We start from the raw sequence: 22,500 nt of genomic DNA, 5'->3' as shown, positions 1-22,500 counted from the left end.
TTTTCTCTCTTGTTCCGGCCTCCTTCAATGCTGGTTTTGAGATGTATAAGAGATGTAGGTCAATAAGAAAATAATACCTACTGCCACACCATCCTGAACAAGCCCAATCTTATCTGATCTTGGAAGTTAAGCAGGGCTGGCCCTGGTTAGTACTTGGATGGGAGACCACCTGGAAATACCAGGTGCTGTAGGCATTTTTTTTCTCTCTTGTTCCGGCCTCCTTCAATGCTGGTTTTGAGATGTATAACAGATGTAGGTCAATAAGGAACCAATACCTACAGCCACACCACCCTGAACAAGCCCAATCTCGTCTGATCTTGGAAGCTAAGCAGAGCCGGGCCTGGTTAGTACTTGGATGGGAGACCACCTGGGAATACCAGGTGCTGTAGGCCTTTTTTTCTTCTCTCTTGTTCCGGCTTCCTTCAATGCTGGTTTTTAGATGTATAAGAGATGTAGGTCAATAGGCAAAACAATACCTACAGCCGCACCACCCTGAACAAGCCCAATCTCGTCTGATCTTGGAAGCTAAGCAGGGACGAGCCTGGTTAGTGCTTGGATGGGAGACCACCTGGGAATACCAGGTGCTGTAGGCCTTTTTTTTTTCTCTCTTGTTCCGGCTTCCTTCAATGCTGGTTTTTAGATGTATAAGAGATGTAGGTCAATAGGAAACCAGTACCTACATCCACACCACCCTGAACAAGCCCAATCTCGTCTGATCTTGGAAGCTAAGCAGAGCCGGGGCTGGTTAGTACTTGGATGCGAGACCACCTGGGAATACCAGGTGCTGTAGGCCCTTTTTTTTTTCTCTCTTGTTCCGACTTCCTTCAATGCTGGTTTTGAGATGTATAAGAGATGTAGGTCAATATGAAACCAATACCTACAGCCCCACCACCCTGAACAAGCCCAATCTCGTCTGATCTTGAAAGCTAAGCAGGTCCGGGCCTGGTTGGTACTTTTTTTTTTATATCTTGTTCTGGCTTCCTTCAATGCTGGTTTTAAAATGTATAAGTGATGTAGGTCATTAGAAAACCAATACCTACAGCCACACCACCCTGAACAAGCCCATTCTCGTCTGATCTTGGAAGCTAAGCAGCGCCGGGCCTGGTTAGTACTTGGATGGGAGACCACCTGGGAATACCAGGTGCTGTAGGCCTTTTTTTTTTTCTCTCTTGTACCGGCTTCCTTCAATGCTTGTTTTTAGATGTATAAGAGATGTAGGTCAATAGGAAAACAATACCTACAGCCACACCACCCTGAACAAGCCCAATCTCATCTGATCTTGGAAGCTAAACAGGGACGGGCCTGGTTAGTACTTGGATGGGAGACCACCTGGGAATACCAGGTGCTGTAGGCCTTTTTTTTTCTCTCTTGTTCCGGCTTCCTTCAATGCTGGTTTTGAGATTATAAGAGATGTAGGTCAATAGGAAACCAAAACCTACAGCTACACATCTCTAAACAAGCCCAATCTCGCTTGATCTTGGAAGCTAAGCAGGGCCAGGCCTGTTTAGTACTTGGATGGGAGACCACCTGGGGAATACCAGGTGCTGTAGGCTTTTTTTTTTTTCTCTCTTGTTCCGGCTTTCCTTCAATGCTGGTTTTTAGATATATAAGAGATGTAAGGCAATAGGAAACCAATACCTACAGCCACACCACCCTGGACAAGCCTGATCTTGGAAGCTAAGCAGAGCCAGGCCTGGTTAGTATTTGGATGGCGAGACCACCTGGGGGATACCAGGTGCTGTAGGCCTTTTTTTTTTTCTCTCTTTGTTCCGACTTCCTTCAATGCTGGTTTTGAGATGTATAAGAGATGTAGGTCAATAGGAAAAGAATACCTACAGCCACACCATCCTGAACAAGCCCAATCTCGTCTGATCTTGGAAGCTAAGCAGGGCTGGGCCTGGTTAGTACTTGGATGGGGACCACCTGGAAATACCAGGTGCTGTAGGCTTTTTTTTTTCTCTCTTGTTCCGGCCTCCTTCAATGCTGGTTTTGAGATGTATAAGAGATGTAGGTCAATAGGAAACCAATACCTACAGCCACACCACCCTGGACAAGCCCAATCTTGTCTGATCTTGAAAGCTAAGCAGGTCCGGGCCTGGTTAGTACTTTTTTTTTTCTCTCTTGTTCTGGCTTCCTTCAATGCTGGTTTTAAAAGGTATAAATGATGTAGGTCATTAGGAAACCAATACCTACAGCCACACCACCCTGGACAAGCCCAATCTCGTCTGATCTTGGAAGCTAAGCAGGCCGGGCCTGGTTAGTACTTGGCTCAAAGACCACCTGGGGATACCAGGTGCTGTAGGCCTTTTTTTTTTTTCTCTCTTTTTCCGGCTTCCTTCAATGCTTGTTTTTAGATGTATAAGAGATGTAGGTCAATAGGAAAGACAATACCTACAGCCACAGCACCCTGAACAACCCAATCTCGTATGATCTTGGAAGCTAAGCAGGGCTGGGCCTGGTTAGTACTTGGATGGGAGACCACCTGGAAATACCAGGTGCTGTAGGCTTTTTTTTTTCTCTCTTGTTTCCGGCCTTCTTCAATGCTGGTTTTGAGATGTATAAGAGATGTAGGTCAATAAGAAAACAATACCTACTGCCACACCATCCTGAACAAGCCCAATCTCATCTGATCTTGGAAGCTAAGCAGAGCCAGGCCCCTGGTTAGTACTTGGATGGGAGACCACCTGGGAATACCAGGTGCTGTAGGCCTTTTTTTCTTCTCTCTTGTTCCGGCTTCCTTCAATGCTGGTTTTTAGATGTATAAGAGATGTAGGTCAATAGGAAAACAATACATACAGCCGCACCACCCTGAACACGCCCAATCTCGTCTGATCTTGGAAGCTAAGCAGGGACAAGCCTGGTTAGTACCTTGGATGGAGACCACCTGGGAATACCACGTGCTGTAGGCCTTTTTTTTTTTCTCTCTTGTTCCGGCTTCCTTCAATGCTGGTTTTTAGATGTATAAGAGATGTAGGTCAATAGGGAAACCAATACCTACATCCACACCACCCTGAACAAGCCCAATCTCGTCTGATCTTGGAAGCTAAGCAGAGCAGGGGCTGGTTAGTACTTGGATGCGAAACCACCTGGGAATACCATGGTGCTGTAGGCCCTTTTTTTTTTCTCTCTTGTTCCGACTTCCTTCAATGCTGGTTTTGAGATGTATAAGAGATGTAGGTCAATATGAAACCAATACCTACAGCCCACCACCCTGAACAAGCCGAATCTCGTCTGAGCTTGAAAGCTAAGCAGGTCCGGGGCCTGGTTAGTACTTTTTTTTTTATATCTTGTTCTGGCTTCCTTCAATGCTGGTTTTAAAATGTATAAGTGATGTAGGTCATTAGAAAACCAATACCTACAGCCACACACCCTGAACAAGCCCAATCTCGTCTGATCTTGGAAGCTAAGCAGGGCCGGGCCTGGTTAGTACTTGATGGGAGACCACCTGGGAATACCAGGTGCTGTAGGCCTTTTTTTTTTTCTCTCTTGTTCCGGCTTCCTTCAATGCTTGTTTTTAGATGTATAAGAGATGTAGGCCAATAGGAAAACAATACCTACAGCCACACCACCCTGAACAAGCCCAATCTCGTCTGATATTGGAAGCTAAGCTGGGCTGGGCCTGGTTAGTACTTGGATGGGAGACCACCTGGAAATACCAGGTTCTGTAGGCTTTTTTTTTCTCTCTTGTTCCGGCCTCCTTCAATGCTGATTTTGAGATGTATAAGAGATGTAGGTCAATAGGAAAACAATACCTACAGCCACACCACCCTGAACAAGCCCAATCTCGTCTGATCTTGGAAGCTAAGCAGAGCCGGGCCTGGTTAGTACTTGGATGGGAGACCACCTGGGAATACCAGGTGCTGTAGGCCTTTTTTATCTTCTCTCTTGTTCCGGCTTCCTTCAATGCTGTTTTCTAGATGTATAAGAGATGTAGGTCAATAGGAAAACAATACCTACAGCCACACCACCCTGAACAAGCCCAATCTCGTCTGATCTTGGAAGCTAAGCAGGGACGGACCTGGTTAGTACTTGGATGGGAGACTACCTGGGAATACCAGTGGCTGTAGGCCTTTTTTTTTTCTCTCTTGTTCCGGCTTCCTTCAATGCTGGTTTTGAGATTATAAGAGATGTAGGTCAATAGGAAACCAAAACCTACAGCTACACATCTCTAAACAAGCCCAATCTCGCTTGATCTTGGAAGCTAAGCAGGGCCAGGCCTGGTTAGTACTTGGATGGGAGACCACCTGGGAATACCAGGTGCTGTAGGCTTTTTTTTTTTCTCTCTTGTTCCGGCTTCCTTCAATGCTGGTTTTTAGATGTATAAGAGATGTAAGTCAATAGGAAACCAATACCTACAGCCACACCACCCTGAACAAGCCTGATCTTGGAAGCTAAGCAGGGACGGGCCTGGTTAGTACTTGGATGGGAGACCACCTGGGAATACCAGGTGCTGTAGGCCTTTTTTTTCTTCTCTCTTGTTCCGGCTTCCTTCAATGCTGGTTTCTAGATGTATAAGAGATGTAGGTCAATAGGAAATCAATACCTCAGCCACACCACCCTGAACAAGCCCAATCTCGTCTGATCTTGGAAGCTAAGCAGGGCTGGGCCTGGTAGTACTTGGATGGGAGACCACCTGGAAATACCAGGTGCTGTAGGCTTTTTTTTTTCTCTCTTGTTCCGGCCTCCTTCAATGCTGGTTTTGAGATGTATAAGAGATGTAGGTCAATAGGAGGAACCAATACCTACAGCCACACCACCCTGAACAAGCCCAATCTCGTCTGATCTTGGAAGCTAAGCAGAGCCGGGCCTGGTTAGTACTTGGATGGGAGACCACCTGGGAATACCAGGTGCTGTAGGCCTTTTTTTCTCTCTCTTGTTCCGGCTTCCTTCAATGCTGGTTTCTAGATGTATAAGAGATGTAGGTCAATAGGAAAACAATACCTACAGCCACACCACCCTGAACAAGCCCATTCTCGTCTGATCTGGAAGCTAAGCAGGGACGGGCCTGGTTAGTACTTGGATGGGAGACCACCTGGCAATACCAGGTGCTGTAGGCCTTTTTTTTTTTTCTCTCTTTTCCGGCTTCCTTCAATGCTTGTTTTTTAGATGTATAAGAGATGTAGGTCAATAGGAAAACAATACCTACAGCCACACCACCCTGAACAAGCCAAATCTCGTCTGATCTTGGAAGCTAAGCAGGGCTGGGCCTGGTTAGTACTTGGATGGGAGACCACCTGGGAATACCAGGTGCTGTGGCCTTTTTTTTTTTTCTCTCTTTTTCCGGCTTCCTTCAATGCTTGTTTTTAGATGTATAAGAGATGTAGGTCAATAGGAAAACAATACCTACAGCCACACCACCCTGAACAAGCCCAATCTCGTCTGATCTTGGAAGCTAAGCAGGGCTGGGCCTGGTTAGTACTTGGATGGGAGACCACCTGGAAATACCAGGTGCTGTAGGCTTTTTTTTTTCTCTCTTGTTCCGGCCTCCTTCAATGCTGGTTTTGAGATGTATAAGAGATGTAGGTCAATAGGAAACCAATACCTACAGCCACACCACCCTGAACAAGCCCAATCTCGTCTGATCTTGGAAGCTAAGCAGAGCCGGGCCTGGTTAGTACTTGGATGGGAGACCACCTGGGAATACCAGGTGCTGTAGGCCTTTTTTTCTTCTCTCTTGTTCCGGCTTCCTTCAATGCTGGTTTCTAGATGTATAAGAGATGTAGGTCAATAGGAAAACAATACCTACAGCCACACCACCCTGAACAAGCCTGATCTTGGAAGCTAAGCAGGGACAGGCCTGGTTAGTACTTGGATGGGAGACCACCTGGGAATACCAGGTGCTGTAGGCCTTTTTTTCTTCTCTCTTGTTCCGGCTTCCTTCAATGCTGGTTTCTAGATGTATAAGAGATGTAGGTCAATAGGAAATCAATACCTACAGCCACACCACCCTGAACAAGCCCAATCTCATCTGATCTTGGAAGCTAAGCAGGGCTGGGCCTGGTTAGTACTTGGATGGGAGACCACCTGGAAATACCAGGTGCTGTAGGCTTTTTTTTTTCTCTCTTGTTCCGGCCTCCTTCAATGCTGGTTTTGAGATGTATAAGAGATGTAGGTCAATAGGAAACCAATACCTACAGCCACACCACCCTGAACAAGCCCAATCTCGTCTGATCTTGGAAGCTAAGCAGAGCCGGGCCTGGTTAGTACTTGGATGGGAGACCACCTGGGAATACCAGGTGCTGTAGGCCTTTTTTTCTTCTCTCTTGTTCCGGCTTCCTTCAATGCTGGTTTCTAGATGTATAAGAGATGTAGGTCAATAGGAAAACAATACCTACAGCCACACCACCCTGAACAAGCCCAATCTCGTCTGATCTTGGAAGCTAAGCAGGGACGGGCCTGGTTAGTACTTGGATGGGAGACCACCTGGGAATACCAGGTGCTGTAGGCCTTTTTTTCTTCTCTCTTGTTCCGGCTTCCTTCAATGCTAGTTTCTAGATGTATAAGAGATGTAGGTCAATTGGAAAACAATACCTACAGCCACACCACCCTGAACAAGCCCAATCTCGTCTGATCTTGGAAGCTAAGCAGGGCTGGGCCTGGTTAGTATTTGGATGGGAGACCACCTGGGAATACCAGGTGCTGTAGGCCTTTTTTTTTTTCTCTCTTGTTTCGGCTTCCTTCAATGCTTGTTTTTAGATGTATAAGAGATGTAGGTCAATAGGAAAACAATACCTACAGCCACACCACCCTGAACAAGCCCAATCTCGTCTGATCTTGGAAGCTAAGCAGGGCTGGGCCTGGTTAGTACTTGGATGGGAGACCACCTGGAAATACCAGGTGCTGTAGGCTTTTTTTTTTCTCTCTTGTTCCGGCCTCCTTCAATGCTGGTTTTCAGATGTATAAGAGATGTAGGTCAATAGGAAACCAATACCTACAGCCACACCACCCTGAACAAGCCCAATCTCGTCTGATCTTGGAAGCTAAGCAGAGTCGGGCCTGGTTAGTACTTGGATGGGAGACCACCTGGGAATATCAGGTGCTGTAGGCATTTTTTTCTTCTCTCTTGTTCCGGCTTCCTTCAATGCTGTTTTTAGATGTATAAGAGATGTAGATCAATAGGAAAACAATACCTACAGCCACACCACCCTGAACAAGCCCAATCTTGTCTGATCTTGGAAGCTAAGCAGGGCTGGGCCTGGTTAGTACTTGGATGGGAGACCACCTGGGAATACCAGGTGCTGTAGGCCTTTTTTTTTTTTCTCTCTTGTTCCGGCTTCCTTCAATGCTTGTTTTTAGATGTATAAGAGATGTAGGTCAATAGGAAAACAATACCTACAGCCACACCACCCTGAACAAGCCCAATCTCGTCTGATCTTGGAAGCTAAGCAGGGCTGGGCCTGGTTAGTACTTGGATGGGAGACCACCTGGAAATACCAGGTGCTGTAGGCTTTTTTTTTTCTCTCTTGTTCCGGCCTCCTTCAATGCTGGTTTTGAGATGTATAAGAGATGTAGGTCAATAGGAAACCAATACCTACAGCCACACCACCCTGAACAAGCCCAATCTCGTCTGATCTTGGAAGCTAAGCAGAGCCGGGCCTGGTTAGTACTTGGATGGGAGACCACCTGGGAATACCAGGTGCTGTAGGCCTTTTTTTCTTCTCTCTTGTTCCGGCTTCCTTCAATGCTGGTTTCTAGATGTATAAGAGATGTAGGTCAATAGGCAAACAATACCTACAGCCACACCACCCTGAACAAGCCCAATCTCGTCTGATCTTGGAAGCTAAGCAGGGACGGGCCTGGTTAGTACTTGGATGGGAGACCACCTGGGAATACCAGGTGCTGTAGGCCTTTTTTTCTTCTCTCTTGTTCCGGCTTCCTTCAATGCTGGTTTCTAGATGTATAAGAGATGTAGGTCAATAGGAAATCAATACCTACAGCCACACCACCCTGAACAAGCCCAATCTCGTCTGATCTTGGAAGCTAAGCAGGGCTGGGCCTGGTTAGTACTTGGATGGGAGACCACCTGGAAATACCAGGTGCTGTAGGCTTTTTTTTTTCTCTCTTGTTCCGGCCTCCTTCAATGCTGGTTTTGAGATGTATAAGAGATGTAGGTCAATAGGAAACCAATACCTACAGCCACACCACCCTGAACAAGCCCAATCTCGTCTGATCTTGGAAGCTAAGCAGAGCCGGGCCTGGTTAGTACTTGGATGGGAGACCACCTGGGAATACCAGGTGCTGTAGGCCTTTTTTTCTTCTCTCTTGTTCCGGCTTCCTTCAATGCTGGTTTCTAGATGTATAAGAGATGTAGGTCAATAGGAAAACAATACCTACAGCCACACCACCCTGAACAAGCCCAATCTCGTCTGATCTTGGAAGCTAAGCAGGGACGGGCCTGGTTAGTACTTGGATGGGAGACCACCTGGGAATACCAGGTGCTGTAGGCCTTTTTTTCTTCTCTCTTGTTCCGGCTTCCTTCAATGCTGGTTTCTAGATGTATAAGAGATGTAGGTCAATAGGAAATCAATACCTACAGCCACACCACCCTGAACAAGCCCAATCTCGTCTGATCTTGGAAGCTAAGCAGGGCTGGGCCTGGTTAGTACTTGGATGGGAGACCACCTGGAAATACCAGGTGCTGTAGGCTTTTTTTTTTCTCTCTTGTTCCGGCCTCCTTCAATGCTGGTTTTGAGATGTATAAGAGATGTAGGTCAATAGGAAACCAATACCTACAGCCACACCACCCTGAACAAGCCCAATCTCGTCTGATCTTGGAAGCTAAGCAGAGCCAGGCCTGGTTAGTACTTGGATGGGAGACCACCTGGGAATACCAGGTGCTGTAGGCCTTTTTTTCTTCTCTCTTGTTCCGGCTTCCTTCAATGCTGGTTTCTAGATGTATAAGAGATGTAGGTCAATAGGAAAACAATACCTACAGCCACACCACCCTGAACAAGCCCAATCTCGTCTGATCTTGGAAGCTAAGCAGGGACGGGCCTGGTTAGTACTTGGATGGGAGACCACCTGGGAATACCAGGTGCTGTAGGCCTTTTTTTCTTCTCTCTTGTTCCGGCTTCCTTCAATGCTAGTTTCTAGATGTATAAGAGATGTAGGTCAATAGGAAAACAATACCTACAGCCACACCACCCTGAACAAGCCCAATCTTGTCTGATCTTGGAAGCTAAGCAGGGCTGGGCCTGGTTAGTACTTGGATGGGAGACCACCTGGGAATACCAGGTGCTGTAGGCCTTTTTTTTTTTCTCTCTTGTTCCGGCTTCCTTCAATGCTTGTTTTTAGATGTATAAGAGATGTAGGTCAATAGGAAAACAATACCTACAGCCACACCACCCTGAACAAGCCCAATCTCGTCTGATCTTGGAAGCTAAGCAGAGTCGGGCCTGGTTAGTACTTGGATGGGAGACCACCTGGGAATACCAGGTGCTGTAGGCATTTTTTTCTTCTCTCTTGTTCCGGCTTCCTTCAATGCTGTTTTCTAGATGTATAAGAGATGTAGGTCAATAAGAAAACAATACCTACAGCCACACCACCCTGAACAAGCCCAATCTCGTCTGATCTTGGAAGCTAAGCAGAGTCGGGCCTGGTTAGTACTTGGATGGGAGACCACCTGGGAATACCAGGTGCTGTAGGCATTTTTTTCTTCTCTCTTGTTCCGGCTTCCTTCAATGCTGTTTTCTAGATGTATAAGAGATGTAGGTCAATAGGAAAACAATACCTACAGCCACACCACCCTGAACAAGCCCAATCTCGTCTGATCTTGGAAGCTAAGCAGGGACACGCCTGGTTAGTACTTGGATGGGAGACCACCTGGGAATACCAGGTGCTGTAGGCCTTTTTTTTTTCTCTCTTGTTCCGGCTTCCTTCAATGCTGGTTTTGAGATTATAAGAGATGTAGGTCAATAGGAAACCAAAACCTACAGCTACACATCTCTAAACAAGCCCAATCTCGTTTGATCTTGGAAGCTAAGCAGGGTCAGGCCTGGTTAGTACTTGGATGGGAGACCACCTGGGAATACCAGGTGCTGTAGGCTTTTTTTTTTTCTCTCTTGTTCCGGCTTCCTTCAATGCTGGTTTTTAGATGTATAAGAGATGTAGGTCAATAGGAAACCAATACCTACAGTCACACCACCCTGAACAAGCCTGATCTTGGAAGCTAAGCAGAGCCAGGCCTAGTTAGTACTTGGATGCGTGACCACCTGGGGATACCAGGTGCTGTAGGCCCTTTTTTTTTTCTCTCTTGTTCCGACTTCCTTCAATGCTGGTTTTGAGATGTATAAGAGATGTAGGTCAATAAGAAACCAATACCTACAGCCACACCACCCTGAACAAGCCCAATCTCGTCTGATCTTGGAAGCTAAGCAGGGCTGGGCCTGGTTAGTACTTGGATGGGAGACCACCTGGAAATACCAGGTGCTCTGGGCTTTTTTTTTCTCTCTTGTTCCGGCCTCCTTCAATGCTGGTTTTGAGATGTATAAGAGATGTAGGTCAATAGGAAACCAATACCTACAGCCACACCACCCTGAACAAGCCCAATCTCGTCTGATCTTGGAAGCTAAGCAGAGCCAGGCCTGGTTAGTACTTGTATGGGAGACCACCTGGGAATACCAGGTGCTGTAGGCATTTTTTTCTTCTCTCTTGTTCCGGCTTCCTTCAATGCTGGTTTCTAGATGTATAAGAGATGTAGGTCAATAGGAAAACAATACCTACAGCCACACCACCCTGAACAAGCCCAATCTCGTCTGATCTTGGAAGCTAAGCAGGGACAGGCCTGGTTAGTACTTGGATGGGAGACCACCTGGGAATACCAGGTGCTGTAGGCCTTTTTTTCTTCTCTCTTGTTCCGGCTTCCTTCAATGCTGGTTTCTAGATGTATAAGAGATGTAGGTCAATAGGAAATCAATACCTACAGCCACACCACCCTGAACAAGCCCAATCTCGTCAGATCTTGGAAGCTAAGCAGGGCTGGGCCTGGTTAGTACTTGGATGGGAGACCACCTGGAAATACCAGGTGCTGTAGGCATTTTTTTTCTCTCTTGTTCCGGCCTCCTTCAATGCTGGTTTTGAGATGTATAAGAGATGTAGGTCATTAGGAAGCCAATACCTACAGCCACACCACCCTGAACAAGCCCAATCTCGTCTGATCTTGGAAGCTAAGCAGAGCCGGGCCTGGTTAGTACTTGGATGGGAGACCACCTGGGAATACGAGGTGCTGTAGGCCTTTTTTTCTTCTCTCTTGTTCCGGCTTCCTTCAATGCTGGTTTCTAGATGTATAAGAGATGTAGGTCAATAAGAAAACAATACCTACAGCCACACCACCCTGAACAAGCCCAATCTCGTCTGATCTTGGAAGCTAAGCAGGGACGGGCCTGGTTAGTACTTGGATGGGAGACCACCTGGGAATACCAGGTGCTGTAGGCCTTTTTTTCTTCTCTCTTGTTCCGGCTTCCTTCAATGCTAGTTTCTAGATGTATAAGAGATGTAGGTCAATAGGAAAACAATACCTACAGCCACACCACCCTGAACAAGCCCAATCTCGTCTGATCTTGGAAGCTAAGCAGGGCTGGGCCTGCTTAGTACTTGGATGGGAGACCACCTTTAAATACCAGGTGCTGTAGGCCTTTTTTTTTTTCTCTCTTGTTCCGGCTTCCTTCAATGCTTGTTTTTAGATGTATAAGAGATGTAGGTCAATAGGAAAACAATACCTACAGCCACACCACCCTGAACAAGCCCAATCTCGTCTGATCTTGGAAGCTAAGCAGGGCTGGGCCTGGTTAGTACTTGGATGGGAGACCACCTGGAAATACCAGGTGCTGTAGGCTTTTTTTTTTCTCTCTTGTTCCGGCCTCCTTCAATGCTGGTTTTCAGATGTATAAGAGATGTAGGTCAATAGGAAACCAATACCTACAGCCACACCACCCTGAACAAGCCCAATCTCATTTGATCTTGGAAGCTAAGCAGGGACGGGCCTGGTTAGTACTTGGATGGGAGACCACCTGGGAATACCAGGTGCTGTAGGCCTTTTTTTCTTCTCTCTTGTTCCGGCTTCCTTCAATGCTGGTTTCTAGATGTATAAGAGATGTAGGTCAATAGGAAACAAAATACCTACAGCCACACCACCCTGAACAAGCCCAATCTCGTCTGATCTTGGAAGCTAAGCAGGGCTGGGCCTGCTTAGTACTTGGATGGGAGACCACCTGGGAATACCAGGTGCTGTAGGCCTTTTTTTTTTTCTCTCTTGTTCCAGCTTCCTTCAATGCTTGTTTTTAGATGTATAAGAGATGTAGGTCAATAGGAAAACAATACCTACAGCCACACCACCCTGAACAAGCCCAATCTCATCTGATCTTGGAAGCTAAGCAGCGCTGGGCCTGGTTAGTACTTGGATGGGAGACCACCTGGAAATACGAGGTGCTGTAGGCTTTTTTTTTTCTCTCTCTTGTTCCGGCCTCCTTCAATGCTGGTTTTCAGATGTATAAGAGATGTAGGTCAATAGGAAACCAATACCTACAGCCACACCACCCTGAAACAAGCCCAATCTCGTCTGATCTTGGAAGCTAAGCAGAGCCGGCGTTGTTAGTACTTGGATGGGAGACCACCTGGGAATACCAGGTGCTGTAGGCCTTTTTTTCTTCTCTCTTGTCCGGCTTCCTTCAATGCTGTTTTCTAGATGTATAAGAGATGTAGGTCAATTGGAAAACAATACCTACAGCCACACCACCCTGAACAAGCCCAATCTCATCTGATCTTGGAAGCTAAGCAGGGACGGGCCTGGTTAGTACTTGGATGGGAGACCACCTGGGAATACCAGGTGCTGTAGGCCTTTTTTCTTCTCTCTTGTTCCGGCTACCTTCAATGCTGGTTTCTAGATGTATAAGAGATGTAGGTCAATAGGAAATCAACACCTACAGCCACACCACCCTGAACAAGCCCAATCTCGTCTGATCTTGGAAGCTAAGCAGGGCTGGGCCTGGTTAGTACTTGGATGGGAGACCACCTGGAAATACCAGGTGCTGTAGGCATTTTTTTTCTCTCTTGTTCCGGCCTCCTTCAATGCTGGTTTTGAGATGTATAAGAGATGTAGGTCATTAGGAAGCCAATACCTACAGCCCCACCACCCTGAACAAGCCCAATCTCGTCTGATCTTGGAAGCTAAGCAGAGCCGGGTCTGGTTAGTACTTGGATGGGAGACCACCTGGGAATACCAGGTGCTGTAGGCCTTTTTTTTCTTCTCTTCTTGTTCCGGCTTCCTTCAATGCTGGTTTCTAGATGTATAAGAGATGTAGGGTCAATAGGAAAACAATACCTACAGCCACACCACCCTGAACAAGCCCAATCTCGTCTGATCTTGGAAGCTAAGCAGGGACGGGCCTGGTTAGTACTTGGATGGGAGACCACCTGGGAATACCAGGTGCTGTAGGACTTTTTTCTTCTCTCTTGTTCCGGCTTCCTTCAATGCTAGTTTCTAGATGTATAAGAGATGTAGGTCAATAGGAAAACAATACCTACAGCCACACCACCCTGAACAAGCCCAATCTCGTCTGATCTTGGAAGCTAAGCAGGACTGGGCCTGGTTAGTACTTGGATGGGAGACCACCTGGAAATACCAGGTGCTGTAGGCTTTTTTTTTTCTCTCTTGTTCCGGCCTCCTTCAATGCTGGTTTTGAGATGTATAAGAGATGTAGGTTAATAGGAAACCAATACCTACAGCCACACCACCCTGAACAAGCCTAATCTCATCTGATCTTGGAAGCTAAGCAGAGCCGGGCCTGGTTAGTACTTGGATGGGAAACCACCTGGGAATACCAGGTGCTGTAGGCCTTTTTTTCTTCTCTCTTGTTCCGGCTTCCTTCAATGCTGGTTTTTAGATGTATAAGAGATGTAGGTCAATAGGAAAACAATACCTACAGCCACACCACCCTGAACAAGCCCAATCTCGTCTGATCTTGGAAGCTAAGCAGGGACGGGCCTGGTTAGTACTTGGATGGGAGACCACCTGGGAATACCAGGTGCTGTAGGCCTTTTTTTTTTCTCTCTTGTTCCGGCTTCCTTCAATGCTGGTTTTGAGATTATAAGAGATGTAGGTCAATAGGAAACCAAAACCTACAGCTACACATCTCTAAACAAGCCCAATCTCGTTTGATCTTGGAAGCTAAGCAGGGTCAGGCCTGGTTAGTACTTGGATGGGAGACCACCTGGGAATACCAGGTGCTGTAGGCTTTTTTTTTTTCTCTCTTGTTCCGGCTTCCTTCAATGCTGGTTTTGAGATGTATAAGAGATGTAGGTCAATAGGAAACCAATACCTACAGCCACACCACCCTGAACAAGCCTGATCTTGGAAGCTAAGCAGGGCTGGGCCTGGTTAGTACTTGGATGGGAGACCACCTGGAAATACCAGGTGCTGTAGGCTTTTTTTTTTTCTCTCTTGTTCCGGCCTCCTTCAATGCTGGTTTTGAGATGTATAAGAGATGTAGGTCAATAGGAAACCAATACCTACAGCCACACCACCCTGAACAAGCCCAATCTCGTCTGATCTTGGAAGCTAAGCAGAGCCAGGCCTGGTTAGTACTTGGATGGGAGACCACCTGGGAATACCAGGTGCTGTAGGCCTTTTTTTCTTCTCTCTTGTTCCGGCTTCCTTCAATGCTGGTTTCTAGATGTATAAGAGATGTAGGTCAATAGGAAAACAATACCTACAGCCACACCACCCTGAACAAGCCAAATCTCATCTGATCTTGGAAGCTAAGCAGGGACGGGCCTGGTTAGTACTTGGATGGGAGACCACCTGGGAATACCAGGTGCTGTAGGCCTTTTTTTCTTCTCTCTTGTTCCGGCTACCTTCAATGCTGGTTTCTAGATGTATAAGAGATGTAGGTCAATAGGAAATCAATACCTACAGCCACACCACCCTGAACAAGCCCAATCTCGTCTGATCTTGGAAGCTAAGCAGGGCTGGGCCTGGTTAGTACTTGGATGGGAGACCACATGGAAATACCAGGTGCTGTAGGCATTTTTTTTCTCTCTTGTTCCGGCCTCCTTCAATGCTGGTTTTGAGATGTATAAGAGATGTAGGTCATTAGGAAGCCAATACCTACAGCCCCACCAACCTGAACAAGCCCAATCTCGTCTGATCTTGGAAGCTAAGCAGAGCCGGGTCTGGTTAGTACTTGGATGGGAGACCACCTGGGAATACCAGGTGCTGTAGGCCTTTTTTTCTTCTCTCTTGTTCCGGCTTCCTTCAATGCTGGTTTCTAGATGTATAAGAGATGTAGGTCAATAGGAAAACAATACCTACAGCCACACCACCCTGAACAAGCCCAATCTCGTCTGATCTTGGAAGCTAAGCAGGGACGGGCCTGGTTAGTACTTGGATGGGAGACCACCTGGGAATACCAGGTGCTGTAGGACTTTTTTTCTTCTCTCTTGTTCCGGCTTCCTTCAATGCTAGTTTCTAGATGTATAAGAGATGTAGGTCAATAGGAAAACAATACCTACAGCCACACCACCCTGAACAAGCCCAATCTCGTCTGATCTTGGAAGCTAAGCAGGGCTGGGCCTGGTTAGTACTTGGATGGGAGACCACCTGGAAATACGAGGTGCTGTAGGCTTTTTTTTTTCTCTCTTGTTCCGGCCTCCTTCAATGCTGGTTTTCAGATGTATAAGAGATGTAGGTCAATAGGCAAACAATACCTACAGCCACACCACCCTGAACAAGCCCAATCTCGTCTGATCTTGGAAGCTAAGCAGAGCCGGGCCTGGTTAGTACTTGGATGGGAGACCACCTGGGAATACCAGGTGCTGTAGGCCTTTTTTTCTTCTCTCTTGTTCCGGCTTCCTTCAATGCTGTTTTCTAGATGTATAAGAGATGTAGGTCAATAGGAAAACAATACCTACAGCCACACCACCCTGAACAAGCCCAATCTCGTCTGATCTTGGAAGCTAAGCAGGGACGGGCCTGGTTAGTACTTGGATGGGAGACCACCTGGGAATACCAGGTGCTGTAGGCCTTTTTTTTTTCTCTCTTGTTCCGGCTTCCTTCAATGCTGGTTTTGAGATTATAAGAGATGTAGGTCAATAGGAAACCAAAACCTACAGCTACACATCTCTAAACAAGCCCAATCTCGTTTGATCTTGGAAGCTAAGCAGGGTCAGGCCTGGTTAGTACTTGGATGGGAGACCACCTGGGAATACCAGGTGCTGTAGGCTTTTTTTTTTTCTCTCTTGTTCCGGCTTCCTTCAATGCTGGTTTTGAGATGTATAAGAGATGTAGGTCAATAGGAAACCAATACCTACAGCCACACCACCCTGAACAAGCCTGATCTTGGAAGCTAAGCAGGGCTGGGCCTGGTTAGTACTTGGATGGGAGACCACCTGGAAATACCAGGTGCTGTAGGCTTTTTTTTTTTCTCTCTTGTTCCGGCCTCCTTCAATGCTGGTTTTGAGATGTATAAGAGATGTAGGTCAATAGGAAACCAATACCTACAGCCACACCACCCTGAACAAGCCCAATCTCGTCTGATCTTGGAAGCTCAGCAGAGCCAGGCCTGGTTAGTACTTGGATGGGAGACCACCTGGGAATACCAGGTGCTGTAGGCCTTTTTTTCTTCTCTCTTGTTCCGGCTTCCTTCAATGCTGGTTTCTAGATGTATAAGAGATGTAGGTCAATAGGAAAACAATACCTACAGCCACACCACCCTGAACAAGCCCAATCTCATCTGATCTTGGAAGCTAAGCAGGGACGGGCCTGGTTAGTACTTGGATGGGAGACCACCTGGGAATACCAGGTGCTGTAGGCCTTTTTTTCTTCTCTCTTGTTCCGGCTACCTTCAATGCTGGTTTCTAGATGTATAAGAGATGTAGGTCAATAGGAAATCAATACCTACAGCCACACCACCCTGAACAAGCCCAATCTCGTCTGATCTTGGAAGCTAAGCAGGGCTGGGCCTGGTTAGTACTTGGATGGGAGACCACATGGAAATACCAGGTGCTGTAGGCATTTTTTTTCTCTCTTGTTCCGGCCTCCTTCAATGCTGGTTTTGAGATGTATAAGAGATGTAGGTCATTAGGAAGCCAATACCTACAGCCCCACCAACCTGAACAAGCCCAATCTCGTCTGATCTTGGAAGCTAAGCAGAGCCGGGTCTGGTTAGTACTTGGATGGGAGACCACCTGGGAATACCAGGTGCTGTAGGCCTTTTTTTCTTCTCTCTTGTTCCGGCTTCCTTCAATGCTGGTTTCTAGATGTATAAGAGATGTAGGTCAATAGGAAAACAATACCTACAGCCACACCACCCTGAACAAGCCCAATCTCGTCTGATCTTGGAAGCTAAGCAGGGACGGGCCTGGTTAGTACTTGGATGGGAGACCACCTGGGAATACCAGGTGCTGTAGGACTTTTTTTCTTCTCTCTTGTTCCGGCTTCCTTCAATGCTAGTTTCTAGATGTATAAGAGATGTAGGTCAATAGGAAAACAATACCTACAGCCACACCACCCTGAACAAGCCCAATCTCGTCTGATCTTGGAAGCTAAGCAGGGCTGGGCCTGGTTAGTACTTGGATGGGAGACCACCTGGAAATACGAGGTGCTGTAGGCTTTTTTTTTTCTCTCTTGTTCCGGCCTCCTTCAATGCTGGTTTTCAGATGTATAAGAGATGTAGGTCAATAGGCAAACAATACCTACAGCCACACCACCCTGAACAAGCCCAATCTCGTCTGATCTTGGAAGCTAAGCAGAGCCGGGCCTGGTTAGTACTTGGATGGGAGACCACCTGGGAATACCAGGTGCTGTAGGCCTTTTTTTCTTCTCTCTTGTTCCGGCTTCCTTCAATGCTGTTTTCTAGATGTATAAGAGATGTAGGTCAATAGGAAAACAATACCTACAGCCACACCACCCTGAACAAGCCCAATCTCGTCTGATCTTGGAAGCTAAGCAGGGACAGGCCTGGTTAGTACTTGGATGGGAGACCACCTGGGAATACCAGGTGCTGTAGGCCTTTTTTTTTTCTCTCTTGTTCCGGCTTCCTTCAATGCTGGTTTTGAGATTATAAGAGATGTAGGTCAATAGGAAACCAAAACCTACAGCTACACATCTCTAAACAAGCCCAATCTCGTTTGAGCTTGGAAGCTAAGCAGGGTCAGGCCTGGTTAGTACTTGGATGGGAGACCACCTGGGAATACCAGGTGCTGTAGGCTTTTTTTTTTTCTCTCTTGTTCCGGCTTCCTTCAATGCTGGTTTTTAGATGTATAAGAGATGTAGGTCAATAGGAAACCAATACCTACAGTCACACCACCATGAACAAGCCTGATCTTGGAAGCTAAGCAGAGCCAGGCCTGGTTAGTACTTGGATGCGAGACCACCTGGGGATACCAGGTGCTGTAGGCCCTTTTTTTTTTCTCTCTTGTTCCGACTTCCTTCAATGCTGGTTTTGAGATGTATAAGAGATGTAGGTCAATAGGAAACCAATACCTACAGCCACACCACCCTGAACAAGCCCAATCTCGTCTGATCTTGGAAGCTAAGCAGGGCTGGGCCTGGTTAGTACTTGGATGGGAGACCACCTGGAAATACCAGGTGCTGTAGGCTTTTTTTTTTCTCTCTTGTTCCGGCCTCCTTCAATGCTGGTTTTGAGATGTATAAGAGATGTAGGTCAATAGGAAACCAATACCTACAGCCACACCACCCTGAACAAGCCCAATCTCGTCTGATCTTGGAAGCTAAGCAGAGCCGGTCCTGGTTAGTACTTGGATGGGAGACCACCTGGGAATACCAGGTGCTGTAGGCCTTTTTTTTCTTCTCTCTTGTTCCGGCTTCCTTCAATGCTGGTTTCTAGATGTATAAGAGATGTAGGTCAATAGGAAAATAATACCTACAGCCACACCACCCTGAACAAGCCCAATCTTGTCTGATCTTGGAAGCTAAGCAGGGACAGGCCTGGTTAGTACTTGGATGGGAGACCACCTGGGAATACCAGGTGCTGTAGGCCTTTTTTTCTTCTCTCTTGTTCCGGCTTCCTTCAATGCTGGTTTCTAGATGTATAAGAGATGTAGGTCAATAGGAAATCAATACCTACAGCCACACCACCCTGAACAAGCCCAATCTCGTATGATCTTGAAAGCTAAGCAGGGCTGGGCCTGGTTAGTACTTGGATGGGAGACCACCTGGAAATACCAGGTGCTGTAGGCATTTTTTTTCTCTCTTGTTCCGGCCTCCTTCAATGCTGGTTTTGAGATGTATAAGAGATGTAGGTCATTAAGAAGCCAATACCTACAGCCACACCACCCTGAACAAGCCCAATCTCGTCTGATCTTGGAAGCTAAGCAGAGCCGGTCCTGGTTAGTACTTGGATGGGAGACCACCTGGGAATACCAGGTGCTGTAGGCCTTTTTTTTCTTCTCTCTTGTTCCGGCTTCCTTCAATGCTGGTTTCTAGATGTATAAGAGATGTAGGTCAATAGGAAAATAATACCTACAGCCACACCACCCTGAACAAGCCCAATCTTGTCTGATCTTGGAAGCTAAGCAGGGACAGGCCTGGTTAGTACTTGGATGGGAGACCACCTGGGAATACCAGGTGCTGTAGGCCTTTTTTTCTTCTCTCTTGTTCCGGCTTCCTTCAATGCTGGTTTCTAGATGTATAAGAGATGTAGGTCAATAGGAAATCAATACCTACAGCCACACCACCCTGAACAAGCCCAATCTCATATGATCTTGAAAGCTAAGCAGGGCTGGGCCTGGTTAGTACTTGGATGGGAGACCACCTGGAAATACCAGGTGCTGTAGGCATTTTTTTTCTCTCTTGTTCCGGCCTCCTTCAATGCTGGTTTTGAGATGTATAAGAGATGTAGGTCATTAAGAAGCCAATACCTACAGCCACACCACCCTGAACAAGCCCAATCTCGTCTGATCTTGGAAGCTAAGCAGAGCCGGGCCTGGTTAGTACTTGGATGGGAGACCACCTGGGAATACCAGGTGCTGTAGCCCTTTTTTTCTTCTCTCTTGTTCCGGCTTCCTTCAATGCTGGTTTCTAGATGTATAAGAGATGTAGGTCCATAGGAAAACAATGCCTACAGCCACACCACCCTGAACAAGCCCAATCTCATCTGATCTTGGAAGCTAAGCAGGGCTGGGCCTGGTTAGTACTTGGATGGGAGACCACCTGGAAATACCAGGTGCTGTAGGCTTTTTTTTTTTCTCTTGTTCCGGCCTCCTTCAATGCTGGTTTTGAGATGTATAAGAGATGTAGGTCAATAGGAAACCAATACCTACAGCCACACCACCCTGAACAAGCCCAATCTCGTCTGATCTTGGAAGCTACGCAGAGCCGGTCCTGGTTAGTACTTGGATGGGAGACCACCTGGGAATACCAGGTGCTGTAGGCCTTTTTTTCTTCTCTCTTGTTCCGGCTTCCTTCAATGCTGGTTTCTAGATGTATAAGAGATGTAGGTCAATAGGAAATCAATACCTACAGCCACACCACCCTGAACAAGCCCAATCTCGTATGATCTTGGAAGCTAAGCAGGGCTGGGCCTGGTTAGTACTTGGATGGGAGACCACCTGGAAATACCAGGTGCTGTAGGCATTTTTTTTCTCTCTTGTTCCGGCCTCCTTCAATGCTGGTTTTGAGATGTATAAGAGATGTAGGTCATTAAGAAGCCAATACCTACAGCCACACCACCCTGAACAAGCCCAATCTCGTCTGATCTTGGAAGCTAAGCAGAGCCGGGCCTGGTTAGTACTTGGATGGGAGACCACCTGGGAATACCAGGTGCTGTAGGCCTTTTTTTCTTCTCTCTTGTTCCGGCTTCCTTCAATTCTGGTTTCTAGATGTATAAGAGATGTAGGTCAATAGGAAAACAATGCCTACAGCCACACCACCCTGAACAAGCCCAATCTCGTCTGATCTTGGAAGCTAAGCAGGGACGGGCCTGGTTAGTACTTGGATGGGAGACCACCTGGGAATACCAGGTGCTGTAGGCCTTTTTTTCTTCTCTCTTGTTCCGGCTTCCTTCAATGCTGGTTTCTAGATGTATAAGAGATGTAGGTCAATAGGAAAACAATACCTACAGCCACACCACCCTGAACAAGCCCAAGCTCGTCTGATCTTGGAAGCTAAGCAGGGCTGGGCCTGGTTAGTACTTGGATGGGAGACCACCTGGAAATACCAGGTGCTGTAGGCATTTTTTTTTCTCTCTTGTTCCGGCCTCCTTCAATGCTGGTTTTGAGATGTATAAGAGATTTAGGTCATTAAGAAGCCAATACCTACAGCCACACCACCCTGAACAAGCCCAATCTTGTCTGATCTTGGAAGCTAAGCAGAGCCGGGCCTGGTTAGTACTTGGATGGGAGACCACCTGGGAATACCAGGTGCTGTAGGCCTTTTTTTCTTCTCTCTTGTTCCGGCTTCCTTCAATGCTGGTTTCTAGATGTATAAGAGATGTAGGTCAATAGGAAAACAATGCCTACAGCCACACCACCCTGAACAAGCCCAATCTCGTCTGATCTTGGAAGCTAAGCAGGGACGGGCCTGGTTAGTACTTGGATGGGAGACCACCTGGGAATACCAGGTGCTGTAGGCCTTTTTTTCTTCTCTCTTGTTCCGGCTTCCTTCAATGCTGGTTTCTAGATGTATAAGAGATGTAGGTCAATAGGAAACAAATACCTTCAGCCACACCACCCTGAACAAGCCCAATCTTGTCTGATCTTGGAAGCTAAGCAGGGCTGGGCCTGGTTAGTACTTGGATGGGAGACCACCTGGAAATACCAGGTGCTGTAGGCTTTTTTTTTTCTCTCTTGTTCCGGCCTCCTTCAATGCTGGTTTTCAGATGTATAAGAGATGTAGGTCAATAGGAAACCAATACCTACAGCCACACCACCCTGAACAAGCCCAATCTCGTCTGATCTTGGAAGCTAAGCAGAGCCGGGCCTGGTTAGTACTTGGATGGGAGACCACCTGGGAATACCAGGTGCTGTAGGCCTTTTTTTCTTCTCTCTTGTTCCGGCTTCCTTCAATGCTGTTTTCTAGATGTATAAGAGATGTAGGTCAATAGGAAAACAATACCTACAGCCACACCACCCTGAACAAGCCCAATCTCGTCTGATCTTAGAAGCTAAGCAGGGACGGGCCTGGTTAGTACTTGGATGGGAGACCACCTGGGAATACCAGGTGCTGTAGGCCTTTTTTTTTTCTCTCTTGTTCCGGCTTCCTTCAATGCTGGTTTTGAGATTATAAGAGATGTAGGTCAATAGGAAACCAAAACCTACAGCTACACATCTCTAAACAAGCCCAATCTCGTTTGATCTTGGAAGCTAAGCAGGGTCAGGCCTGGTTAGTACTTGGATGGGAGACCACCTGGGAATACCAGGTGCTGTAGGCTTTTTTTTTTTCTCTCTTGTTCCGGCTTCCTTCAATGCTGGTTTTTAGATGTATAAGAGATGTAGGTCAATAGGAAACCAATACCTACAGTCACACCACCATGAACAAGCCTGATC

At 46.9% G+C, this 22,500-nt stretch overlaps 53 non-coding genes and 54 pseudogenes across 53 annotated transcripts; all 107 read left to right on the top strand.

Moving 5' to 3' along the window:
- Positions 1 to 75: 75 nt before the first annotated feature.
- Positions 76 to 194, top strand: LOC142122570 (5S ribosomal RNA; annotated as a pseudogene).
- A 79-nt stretch (positions 195 to 273) lies between these two features.
- LOC142122226 (5S ribosomal RNA) lies at positions 274 to 392 on the top strand. The gene has a single exon (XR_012684126.1). It is a non-coding gene; the product is annotated as a 5S ribosomal RNA (ribosomal RNA).
- Positions 393 to 474: 82 nt separating this feature from the next.
- Positions 475 to 593, top strand: LOC142122510 (5S ribosomal RNA; annotated as a pseudogene).
- An 81-nt stretch (positions 594 to 674) lies between these two features.
- LOC142122676 (5S ribosomal RNA) lies at positions 675 to 793 on the top strand (annotated as a pseudogene).
- Positions 794 to 1,034: 241 nt separating this feature from the next.
- Positions 1,035 to 1,153, top strand: LOC142122428 (5S ribosomal RNA; annotated as a pseudogene).
- An 82-nt stretch (positions 1,154 to 1,235) lies between these two features.
- On the top strand, positions 1,236 to 1,354 carry LOC142122593 (5S ribosomal RNA). Its single transcript, XR_012684249.1, has one exon. It is a non-coding gene; the product is annotated as a 5S ribosomal RNA (ribosomal RNA).
- A 79-nt stretch (positions 1,355 to 1,433) lies between these two features.
- On the top strand, positions 1,434 to 1,553 carry LOC142122142 (5S ribosomal RNA; annotated as a pseudogene).
- Positions 1,554 to 1,830: 277 nt separating this feature from the next.
- On the top strand, positions 1,831 to 1,948 carry LOC142122491 (5S ribosomal RNA; annotated as a pseudogene).
- A 239-nt stretch (positions 1,949 to 2,187) lies between these two features.
- LOC142122160 (5S ribosomal RNA) lies at positions 2,188 to 2,305 on the top strand (annotated as a pseudogene).
- Positions 2,306 to 2,389: 84 nt separating this feature from the next.
- On the top strand, positions 2,390 to 2,507 carry LOC142122555 (5S ribosomal RNA; annotated as a pseudogene).
- An 81-nt stretch (positions 2,508 to 2,588) lies between these two features.
- Positions 2,589 to 2,709, top strand: LOC142122647 (5S ribosomal RNA; annotated as a pseudogene).
- An 81-nt stretch (positions 2,710 to 2,790) lies between these two features.
- On the top strand, positions 2,791 to 2,909 carry LOC142122151 (5S ribosomal RNA; annotated as a pseudogene).
- Positions 2,910 to 2,992: 83 nt separating this feature from the next.
- Positions 2,993 to 3,112, top strand: LOC142122143 (5S ribosomal RNA; annotated as a pseudogene).
- Positions 3,113 to 3,353: 241 nt separating this feature from the next.
- Positions 3,354 to 3,470, top strand: LOC142122576 (5S ribosomal RNA; annotated as a pseudogene).
- An 82-nt stretch (positions 3,471 to 3,552) lies between these two features.
- LOC142122578 (5S ribosomal RNA) lies at positions 3,553 to 3,671 on the top strand (annotated as a pseudogene).
- Positions 3,672 to 3,750: 79 nt separating this feature from the next.
- On the top strand, positions 3,751 to 3,869 carry LOC142122225 (5S ribosomal RNA). Its single transcript, XR_012684125.1, has one exon. It is a non-coding gene; the product is annotated as a 5S ribosomal RNA (ribosomal RNA).
- Positions 3,870 to 3,951: 82 nt separating this feature from the next.
- On the top strand, positions 3,952 to 4,070 carry LOC142122565 (5S ribosomal RNA; annotated as a pseudogene).
- An 80-nt stretch (positions 4,071 to 4,150) lies between these two features.
- Positions 4,151 to 4,269, top strand: LOC142122646 (5S ribosomal RNA; annotated as a pseudogene).
- Positions 4,270 to 4,350: 81 nt separating this feature from the next.
- Positions 4,351 to 4,459, top strand: LOC142122660 (5S ribosomal RNA; annotated as a pseudogene).
- Positions 4,460 to 4,540: 81 nt separating this feature from the next.
- On the top strand, positions 4,541 to 4,658 carry LOC142122615 (5S ribosomal RNA; annotated as a pseudogene).
- Positions 4,659 to 4,740: 82 nt separating this feature from the next.
- Positions 4,741 to 4,859, top strand: LOC142122224 (5S ribosomal RNA). The gene has a single exon (XR_012684124.1). It is a non-coding gene; the product is annotated as a 5S ribosomal RNA (ribosomal RNA).
- An 80-nt stretch (positions 4,860 to 4,939) lies between these two features.
- LOC142122621 (5S ribosomal RNA) lies at positions 4,940 to 5,057 on the top strand (annotated as a pseudogene).
- An 83-nt stretch (positions 5,058 to 5,140) lies between these two features.
- On the top strand, positions 5,141 to 5,259 carry LOC142122440 (5S ribosomal RNA; annotated as a pseudogene).
- Positions 5,260 to 5,341: 82 nt separating this feature from the next.
- LOC142122197 (5S ribosomal RNA) lies at positions 5,342 to 5,460 on the top strand. The gene has a single exon (XR_012684100.1). It is a non-coding gene; the product is annotated as a 5S ribosomal RNA (ribosomal RNA).
- Positions 5,461 to 5,540: 80 nt separating this feature from the next.
- On the top strand, positions 5,541 to 5,659 carry LOC142122223 (5S ribosomal RNA). The gene has a single exon (XR_012684123.1). It is a non-coding gene; the product is annotated as a 5S ribosomal RNA (ribosomal RNA).
- Positions 5,660 to 5,740: 81 nt separating this feature from the next.
- Positions 5,741 to 5,849, top strand: LOC142122704 (5S ribosomal RNA; annotated as a pseudogene).
- Positions 5,850 to 5,930: 81 nt separating this feature from the next.
- On the top strand, positions 5,931 to 6,049 carry LOC142122164 (5S ribosomal RNA). Its single transcript, XR_012684070.1, has one exon. It is a non-coding gene; the product is annotated as a 5S ribosomal RNA (ribosomal RNA).
- Positions 6,050 to 6,129: 80 nt separating this feature from the next.
- Positions 6,130 to 6,248, top strand: LOC142122221 (5S ribosomal RNA). The gene has a single exon (XR_012684122.1). It is a non-coding gene; the product is annotated as a 5S ribosomal RNA (ribosomal RNA).
- An 81-nt stretch (positions 6,249 to 6,329) lies between these two features.
- Positions 6,330 to 6,448, top strand: LOC142122495 (5S ribosomal RNA). The gene has a single exon (XR_012684239.1). It is a non-coding gene; the product is annotated as a 5S ribosomal RNA (ribosomal RNA).
- An 81-nt stretch (positions 6,449 to 6,529) lies between these two features.
- Positions 6,530 to 6,648, top strand: LOC142122144 (5S ribosomal RNA). The gene has a single exon (XR_012684068.1). It is a non-coding gene; the product is annotated as a 5S ribosomal RNA (ribosomal RNA).
- Positions 6,649 to 6,730: 82 nt separating this feature from the next.
- Positions 6,731 to 6,849, top strand: LOC142122196 (5S ribosomal RNA). Its single transcript, XR_012684099.1, has one exon. It is a non-coding gene; the product is annotated as a 5S ribosomal RNA (ribosomal RNA).
- Positions 6,850 to 6,929: 80 nt separating this feature from the next.
- Positions 6,930 to 7,048, top strand: LOC142122302 (5S ribosomal RNA). Its single transcript, XR_012684196.1, has one exon. It is a non-coding gene; the product is annotated as a 5S ribosomal RNA (ribosomal RNA).
- An 80-nt stretch (positions 7,049 to 7,128) lies between these two features.
- LOC142122172 (5S ribosomal RNA) lies at positions 7,129 to 7,247 on the top strand. Its single transcript, XR_012684077.1, has one exon. It is a non-coding gene; the product is annotated as a 5S ribosomal RNA (ribosomal RNA).
- Positions 7,248 to 7,330: 83 nt separating this feature from the next.
- On the top strand, positions 7,331 to 7,449 carry LOC142122195 (5S ribosomal RNA). Its single transcript, XR_012684098.1, has one exon. It is a non-coding gene; the product is annotated as a 5S ribosomal RNA (ribosomal RNA).
- An 80-nt stretch (positions 7,450 to 7,529) lies between these two features.
- On the top strand, positions 7,530 to 7,648 carry LOC142122220 (5S ribosomal RNA). Its single transcript, XR_012684121.1, has one exon. It is a non-coding gene; the product is annotated as a 5S ribosomal RNA (ribosomal RNA).
- Positions 7,649 to 7,729: 81 nt separating this feature from the next.
- LOC142122483 (5S ribosomal RNA) lies at positions 7,730 to 7,848 on the top strand. The gene has a single exon (XR_012684238.1). It is a non-coding gene; the product is annotated as a 5S ribosomal RNA (ribosomal RNA).
- An 81-nt stretch (positions 7,849 to 7,929) lies between these two features.
- LOC142122194 (5S ribosomal RNA) lies at positions 7,930 to 8,048 on the top strand. Its single transcript, XR_012684097.1, has one exon. It is a non-coding gene; the product is annotated as a 5S ribosomal RNA (ribosomal RNA).
- An 80-nt stretch (positions 8,049 to 8,128) lies between these two features.
- Positions 8,129 to 8,247, top strand: LOC142122219 (5S ribosomal RNA). Its single transcript, XR_012684120.1, has one exon. It is a non-coding gene; the product is annotated as a 5S ribosomal RNA (ribosomal RNA).
- An 81-nt stretch (positions 8,248 to 8,328) lies between these two features.
- LOC142122471 (5S ribosomal RNA) lies at positions 8,329 to 8,447 on the top strand. The gene has a single exon (XR_012684236.1). It is a non-coding gene; the product is annotated as a 5S ribosomal RNA (ribosomal RNA).
- Positions 8,448 to 8,528: 81 nt separating this feature from the next.
- Positions 8,529 to 8,647, top strand: LOC142122193 (5S ribosomal RNA). Its single transcript, XR_012684096.1, has one exon. It is a non-coding gene; the product is annotated as a 5S ribosomal RNA (ribosomal RNA).
- Positions 8,648 to 8,727: 80 nt separating this feature from the next.
- LOC142122367 (5S ribosomal RNA) lies at positions 8,728 to 8,846 on the top strand (annotated as a pseudogene).
- Positions 8,847 to 8,927: 81 nt separating this feature from the next.
- On the top strand, positions 8,928 to 9,046 carry LOC142122459 (5S ribosomal RNA). The gene has a single exon (XR_012684235.1). It is a non-coding gene; the product is annotated as a 5S ribosomal RNA (ribosomal RNA).
- An 81-nt stretch (positions 9,047 to 9,127) lies between these two features.
- Positions 9,128 to 9,246, top strand: LOC142122171 (5S ribosomal RNA). The gene has a single exon (XR_012684076.1). It is a non-coding gene; the product is annotated as a 5S ribosomal RNA (ribosomal RNA).
- An 82-nt stretch (positions 9,247 to 9,328) lies between these two features.
- Positions 9,329 to 9,447, top strand: LOC142122246 (5S ribosomal RNA). The gene has a single exon (XR_012684145.1). It is a non-coding gene; the product is annotated as a 5S ribosomal RNA (ribosomal RNA).
- An 81-nt stretch (positions 9,448 to 9,528) lies between these two features.
- Positions 9,529 to 9,647, top strand: LOC142122245 (5S ribosomal RNA). The gene has a single exon (XR_012684144.1). It is a non-coding gene; the product is annotated as a 5S ribosomal RNA (ribosomal RNA).
- An 81-nt stretch (positions 9,648 to 9,728) lies between these two features.
- On the top strand, positions 9,729 to 9,847 carry LOC142122470 (5S ribosomal RNA; annotated as a pseudogene).
- An 80-nt stretch (positions 9,848 to 9,927) lies between these two features.
- LOC142122549 (5S ribosomal RNA) lies at positions 9,928 to 10,046 on the top strand (annotated as a pseudogene).
- A 272-nt stretch (positions 10,047 to 10,318) lies between these two features.
- LOC142122469 (5S ribosomal RNA) lies at positions 10,319 to 10,437 on the top strand (annotated as a pseudogene).
- Positions 10,438 to 10,516: 79 nt separating this feature from the next.
- On the top strand, positions 10,517 to 10,635 carry LOC142122488 (5S ribosomal RNA; annotated as a pseudogene).
- Positions 10,636 to 10,716: 81 nt separating this feature from the next.
- On the top strand, positions 10,717 to 10,835 carry LOC142122278 (5S ribosomal RNA). Its single transcript, XR_012684174.1, has one exon. It is a non-coding gene; the product is annotated as a 5S ribosomal RNA (ribosomal RNA).
- An 81-nt stretch (positions 10,836 to 10,916) lies between these two features.
- LOC142122234 (5S ribosomal RNA) lies at positions 10,917 to 11,035 on the top strand. The gene has a single exon (XR_012684133.1). It is a non-coding gene; the product is annotated as a 5S ribosomal RNA (ribosomal RNA).
- A 79-nt stretch (positions 11,036 to 11,114) lies between these two features.
- On the top strand, positions 11,115 to 11,233 carry LOC142122384 (5S ribosomal RNA; annotated as a pseudogene).
- Positions 11,234 to 11,314: 81 nt separating this feature from the next.
- LOC142122447 (5S ribosomal RNA) lies at positions 11,315 to 11,433 on the top strand. Its single transcript, XR_012684234.1, has one exon. It is a non-coding gene; the product is annotated as a 5S ribosomal RNA (ribosomal RNA).
- An 81-nt stretch (positions 11,434 to 11,514) lies between these two features.
- LOC142122482 (5S ribosomal RNA) lies at positions 11,515 to 11,633 on the top strand (annotated as a pseudogene).
- Positions 11,634 to 11,715: 82 nt separating this feature from the next.
- On the top strand, positions 11,716 to 11,834 carry LOC142122192 (5S ribosomal RNA). The gene has a single exon (XR_012684095.1). It is a non-coding gene; the product is annotated as a 5S ribosomal RNA (ribosomal RNA).
- An 80-nt stretch (positions 11,835 to 11,914) lies between these two features.
- LOC142122349 (5S ribosomal RNA) lies at positions 11,915 to 12,033 on the top strand. The gene has a single exon (XR_012684224.1). It is a non-coding gene; the product is annotated as a 5S ribosomal RNA (ribosomal RNA).
- Positions 12,034 to 12,115: 82 nt separating this feature from the next.
- On the top strand, positions 12,116 to 12,234 carry LOC142122169 (5S ribosomal RNA). Its single transcript, XR_012684074.1, has one exon. It is a non-coding gene; the product is annotated as a 5S ribosomal RNA (ribosomal RNA).
- An 82-nt stretch (positions 12,235 to 12,316) lies between these two features.
- On the top strand, positions 12,317 to 12,435 carry LOC142122477 (5S ribosomal RNA; annotated as a pseudogene).
- Positions 12,436 to 12,517: 82 nt separating this feature from the next.
- LOC142122701 (5S ribosomal RNA) lies at positions 12,518 to 12,636 on the top strand (annotated as a pseudogene).
- An 80-nt stretch (positions 12,637 to 12,716) lies between these two features.
- On the top strand, positions 12,717 to 12,835 carry LOC142122289 (5S ribosomal RNA). The gene has a single exon (XR_012684184.1). It is a non-coding gene; the product is annotated as a 5S ribosomal RNA (ribosomal RNA).
- Positions 12,836 to 12,915: 80 nt separating this feature from the next.
- On the top strand, positions 12,916 to 13,034 carry LOC142122243 (5S ribosomal RNA). Its single transcript, XR_012684143.1, has one exon. It is a non-coding gene; the product is annotated as a 5S ribosomal RNA (ribosomal RNA).
- A 79-nt stretch (positions 13,035 to 13,113) lies between these two features.
- LOC142122446 (5S ribosomal RNA) lies at positions 13,114 to 13,232 on the top strand (annotated as a pseudogene).
- Positions 13,233 to 13,316: 84 nt separating this feature from the next.
- On the top strand, positions 13,317 to 13,435 carry LOC142122655 (5S ribosomal RNA). The gene has a single exon (XR_012684256.1). It is a non-coding gene; the product is annotated as a 5S ribosomal RNA (ribosomal RNA).
- Positions 13,436 to 13,515: 80 nt separating this feature from the next.
- Positions 13,516 to 13,634, top strand: LOC142122336 (5S ribosomal RNA; annotated as a pseudogene).
- An 80-nt stretch (positions 13,635 to 13,714) lies between these two features.
- On the top strand, positions 13,715 to 13,833 carry LOC142122327 (5S ribosomal RNA). Its single transcript, XR_012684219.1, has one exon. It is a non-coding gene; the product is annotated as a 5S ribosomal RNA (ribosomal RNA).
- An 81-nt stretch (positions 13,834 to 13,914) lies between these two features.
- LOC142122435 (5S ribosomal RNA) lies at positions 13,915 to 14,033 on the top strand. The gene has a single exon (XR_012684233.1). It is a non-coding gene; the product is annotated as a 5S ribosomal RNA (ribosomal RNA).
- Positions 14,034 to 14,113: 80 nt separating this feature from the next.
- LOC142122548 (5S ribosomal RNA) lies at positions 14,114 to 14,232 on the top strand (annotated as a pseudogene).
- An 81-nt stretch (positions 14,233 to 14,313) lies between these two features.
- LOC142122692 (5S ribosomal RNA) lies at positions 14,314 to 14,422 on the top strand (annotated as a pseudogene).
- An 81-nt stretch (positions 14,423 to 14,503) lies between these two features.
- On the top strand, positions 14,504 to 14,622 carry LOC142122366 (5S ribosomal RNA; annotated as a pseudogene).
- An 81-nt stretch (positions 14,623 to 14,703) lies between these two features.
- LOC142122232 (5S ribosomal RNA) lies at positions 14,704 to 14,822 on the top strand. The gene has a single exon (XR_012684132.1). It is a non-coding gene; the product is annotated as a 5S ribosomal RNA (ribosomal RNA).
- An 81-nt stretch (positions 14,823 to 14,903) lies between these two features.
- Positions 14,904 to 15,022, top strand: LOC142122261 (5S ribosomal RNA). The gene has a single exon (XR_012684159.1). It is a non-coding gene; the product is annotated as a 5S ribosomal RNA (ribosomal RNA).
- Positions 15,023 to 15,101: 79 nt separating this feature from the next.
- Positions 15,102 to 15,220, top strand: LOC142122560 (5S ribosomal RNA; annotated as a pseudogene).
- An 81-nt stretch (positions 15,221 to 15,301) lies between these two features.
- On the top strand, positions 15,302 to 15,420 carry LOC142122642 (5S ribosomal RNA). The gene has a single exon (XR_012684254.1). It is a non-coding gene; the product is annotated as a 5S ribosomal RNA (ribosomal RNA).
- An 81-nt stretch (positions 15,421 to 15,501) lies between these two features.
- On the top strand, positions 15,502 to 15,620 carry LOC142122375 (5S ribosomal RNA; annotated as a pseudogene).
- Positions 15,621 to 15,700: 80 nt separating this feature from the next.
- Positions 15,701 to 15,819, top strand: LOC142122218 (5S ribosomal RNA). Its single transcript, XR_012684119.1, has one exon. It is a non-coding gene; the product is annotated as a 5S ribosomal RNA (ribosomal RNA).
- Positions 15,820 to 15,900: 81 nt separating this feature from the next.
- LOC142122423 (5S ribosomal RNA) lies at positions 15,901 to 16,019 on the top strand. The gene has a single exon (XR_012684232.1). It is a non-coding gene; the product is annotated as a 5S ribosomal RNA (ribosomal RNA).
- Positions 16,020 to 16,099: 80 nt separating this feature from the next.
- LOC142122547 (5S ribosomal RNA) lies at positions 16,100 to 16,218 on the top strand (annotated as a pseudogene).
- Positions 16,219 to 16,299: 81 nt separating this feature from the next.
- On the top strand, positions 16,300 to 16,408 carry LOC142122690 (5S ribosomal RNA; annotated as a pseudogene).
- Positions 16,409 to 16,489: 81 nt separating this feature from the next.
- Positions 16,490 to 16,608, top strand: LOC142122511 (5S ribosomal RNA; annotated as a pseudogene).
- Positions 16,609 to 16,689: 81 nt separating this feature from the next.
- LOC142122275 (5S ribosomal RNA) lies at positions 16,690 to 16,808 on the top strand. The gene has a single exon (XR_012684172.1). It is a non-coding gene; the product is annotated as a 5S ribosomal RNA (ribosomal RNA).
- Positions 16,809 to 16,889: 81 nt separating this feature from the next.
- Positions 16,890 to 17,008, top strand: LOC142122260 (5S ribosomal RNA). The gene has a single exon (XR_012684158.1). It is a non-coding gene; the product is annotated as a 5S ribosomal RNA (ribosomal RNA).
- A 79-nt stretch (positions 17,009 to 17,087) lies between these two features.
- LOC142122559 (5S ribosomal RNA) lies at positions 17,088 to 17,206 on the top strand (annotated as a pseudogene).
- An 81-nt stretch (positions 17,207 to 17,287) lies between these two features.
- LOC142122630 (5S ribosomal RNA) lies at positions 17,288 to 17,406 on the top strand. The gene has a single exon (XR_012684253.1). It is a non-coding gene; the product is annotated as a 5S ribosomal RNA (ribosomal RNA).
- An 81-nt stretch (positions 17,407 to 17,487) lies between these two features.
- Positions 17,488 to 17,606, top strand: LOC142122374 (5S ribosomal RNA; annotated as a pseudogene).
- Positions 17,607 to 17,686: 80 nt separating this feature from the next.
- LOC142122217 (5S ribosomal RNA) lies at positions 17,687 to 17,805 on the top strand. The gene has a single exon (XR_012684118.1). It is a non-coding gene; the product is annotated as a 5S ribosomal RNA (ribosomal RNA).
- Positions 17,806 to 17,886: 81 nt separating this feature from the next.
- Positions 17,887 to 18,005, top strand: LOC142122276 (5S ribosomal RNA). Its single transcript, XR_012684173.1, has one exon. It is a non-coding gene; the product is annotated as a 5S ribosomal RNA (ribosomal RNA).
- An 80-nt stretch (positions 18,006 to 18,085) lies between these two features.
- Positions 18,086 to 18,204, top strand: LOC142122589 (5S ribosomal RNA; annotated as a pseudogene).
- A 272-nt stretch (positions 18,205 to 18,476) lies between these two features.
- Positions 18,477 to 18,595, top strand: LOC142122190 (5S ribosomal RNA). The gene has a single exon (XR_012684093.1). It is a non-coding gene; the product is annotated as a 5S ribosomal RNA (ribosomal RNA).
- Positions 18,596 to 18,675: 80 nt separating this feature from the next.
- Positions 18,676 to 18,794, top strand: LOC142122346 (5S ribosomal RNA; annotated as a pseudogene).
- Positions 18,795 to 18,876: 82 nt separating this feature from the next.
- On the top strand, positions 18,877 to 18,995 carry LOC142122412 (5S ribosomal RNA; annotated as a pseudogene).
- Positions 18,996 to 19,076: 81 nt separating this feature from the next.
- On the top strand, positions 19,077 to 19,195 carry LOC142122416 (5S ribosomal RNA; annotated as a pseudogene).
- A 79-nt stretch (positions 19,196 to 19,274) lies between these two features.
- LOC142122345 (5S ribosomal RNA) lies at positions 19,275 to 19,393 on the top strand (annotated as a pseudogene).
- An 82-nt stretch (positions 19,394 to 19,475) lies between these two features.
- On the top strand, positions 19,476 to 19,594 carry LOC142122410 (5S ribosomal RNA; annotated as a pseudogene).
- Positions 19,595 to 19,675: 81 nt separating this feature from the next.
- LOC142122357 (5S ribosomal RNA) lies at positions 19,676 to 19,794 on the top strand (annotated as a pseudogene).
- Positions 19,795 to 19,873: 79 nt separating this feature from the next.
- LOC142122359 (5S ribosomal RNA) lies at positions 19,874 to 19,992 on the top strand (annotated as a pseudogene).
- An 81-nt stretch (positions 19,993 to 20,073) lies between these two features.
- Positions 20,074 to 20,192, top strand: LOC142122251 (5S ribosomal RNA). Its single transcript, XR_012684150.1, has one exon. It is a non-coding gene; the product is annotated as a 5S ribosomal RNA (ribosomal RNA).
- A 79-nt stretch (positions 20,193 to 20,271) lies between these two features.
- On the top strand, positions 20,272 to 20,390 carry LOC142122501 (5S ribosomal RNA; annotated as a pseudogene).
- An 81-nt stretch (positions 20,391 to 20,471) lies between these two features.
- On the top strand, positions 20,472 to 20,590 carry LOC142122309 (5S ribosomal RNA). Its single transcript, XR_012684203.1, has one exon. It is a non-coding gene; the product is annotated as a 5S ribosomal RNA (ribosomal RNA).
- Positions 20,591 to 20,669: 79 nt separating this feature from the next.
- Positions 20,670 to 20,788, top strand: LOC142122216 (5S ribosomal RNA). The gene has a single exon (XR_012684117.1). It is a non-coding gene; the product is annotated as a 5S ribosomal RNA (ribosomal RNA).
- Positions 20,789 to 20,869: 81 nt separating this feature from the next.
- On the top strand, positions 20,870 to 20,988 carry LOC142122648 (5S ribosomal RNA). Its single transcript, XR_012684255.1, has one exon. It is a non-coding gene; the product is annotated as a 5S ribosomal RNA (ribosomal RNA).
- Positions 20,989 to 21,069: 81 nt separating this feature from the next.
- LOC142122383 (5S ribosomal RNA) lies at positions 21,070 to 21,188 on the top strand (annotated as a pseudogene).
- An 80-nt stretch (positions 21,189 to 21,268) lies between these two features.
- Positions 21,269 to 21,387, top strand: LOC142122355 (5S ribosomal RNA; annotated as a pseudogene).
- An 81-nt stretch (positions 21,388 to 21,468) lies between these two features.
- LOC142122526 (5S ribosomal RNA) lies at positions 21,469 to 21,587 on the top strand. The gene has a single exon (XR_012684242.1). It is a non-coding gene; the product is annotated as a 5S ribosomal RNA (ribosomal RNA).
- Positions 21,588 to 21,668: 81 nt separating this feature from the next.
- Positions 21,669 to 21,787, top strand: LOC142122449 (5S ribosomal RNA; annotated as a pseudogene).
- An 80-nt stretch (positions 21,788 to 21,867) lies between these two features.
- On the top strand, positions 21,868 to 21,986 carry LOC142122214 (5S ribosomal RNA). The gene has a single exon (XR_012684115.1). It is a non-coding gene; the product is annotated as a 5S ribosomal RNA (ribosomal RNA).
- An 81-nt stretch (positions 21,987 to 22,067) lies between these two features.
- LOC142122279 (5S ribosomal RNA) lies at positions 22,068 to 22,186 on the top strand. The gene has a single exon (XR_012684175.1). It is a non-coding gene; the product is annotated as a 5S ribosomal RNA (ribosomal RNA).
- Positions 22,187 to 22,266: 80 nt separating this feature from the next.
- On the top strand, positions 22,267 to 22,385 carry LOC142122546 (5S ribosomal RNA; annotated as a pseudogene).
- The last annotated feature ends 115 nt before the right edge of the window (positions 22,386 to 22,500 follow it).

Source organism: Mixophyes fleayi, unplaced genomic scaffold (genome assembly GCF_038048845.1).
Source record: "Mixophyes fleayi isolate aMixFle1 unplaced genomic scaffold, aMixFle1.hap1 Scaffold_229, whole genome shotgun sequence".
In the NCBI taxonomy this organism is placed as follows: Eukaryota; Metazoa; Chordata; class Amphibia; order Anura; family Limnodynastidae; genus Mixophyes; species Mixophyes fleayi.
Note: the sequence above shows the minus strand (reverse complement) of the source record. Positions and strands in the feature narration are given on the sequence as shown.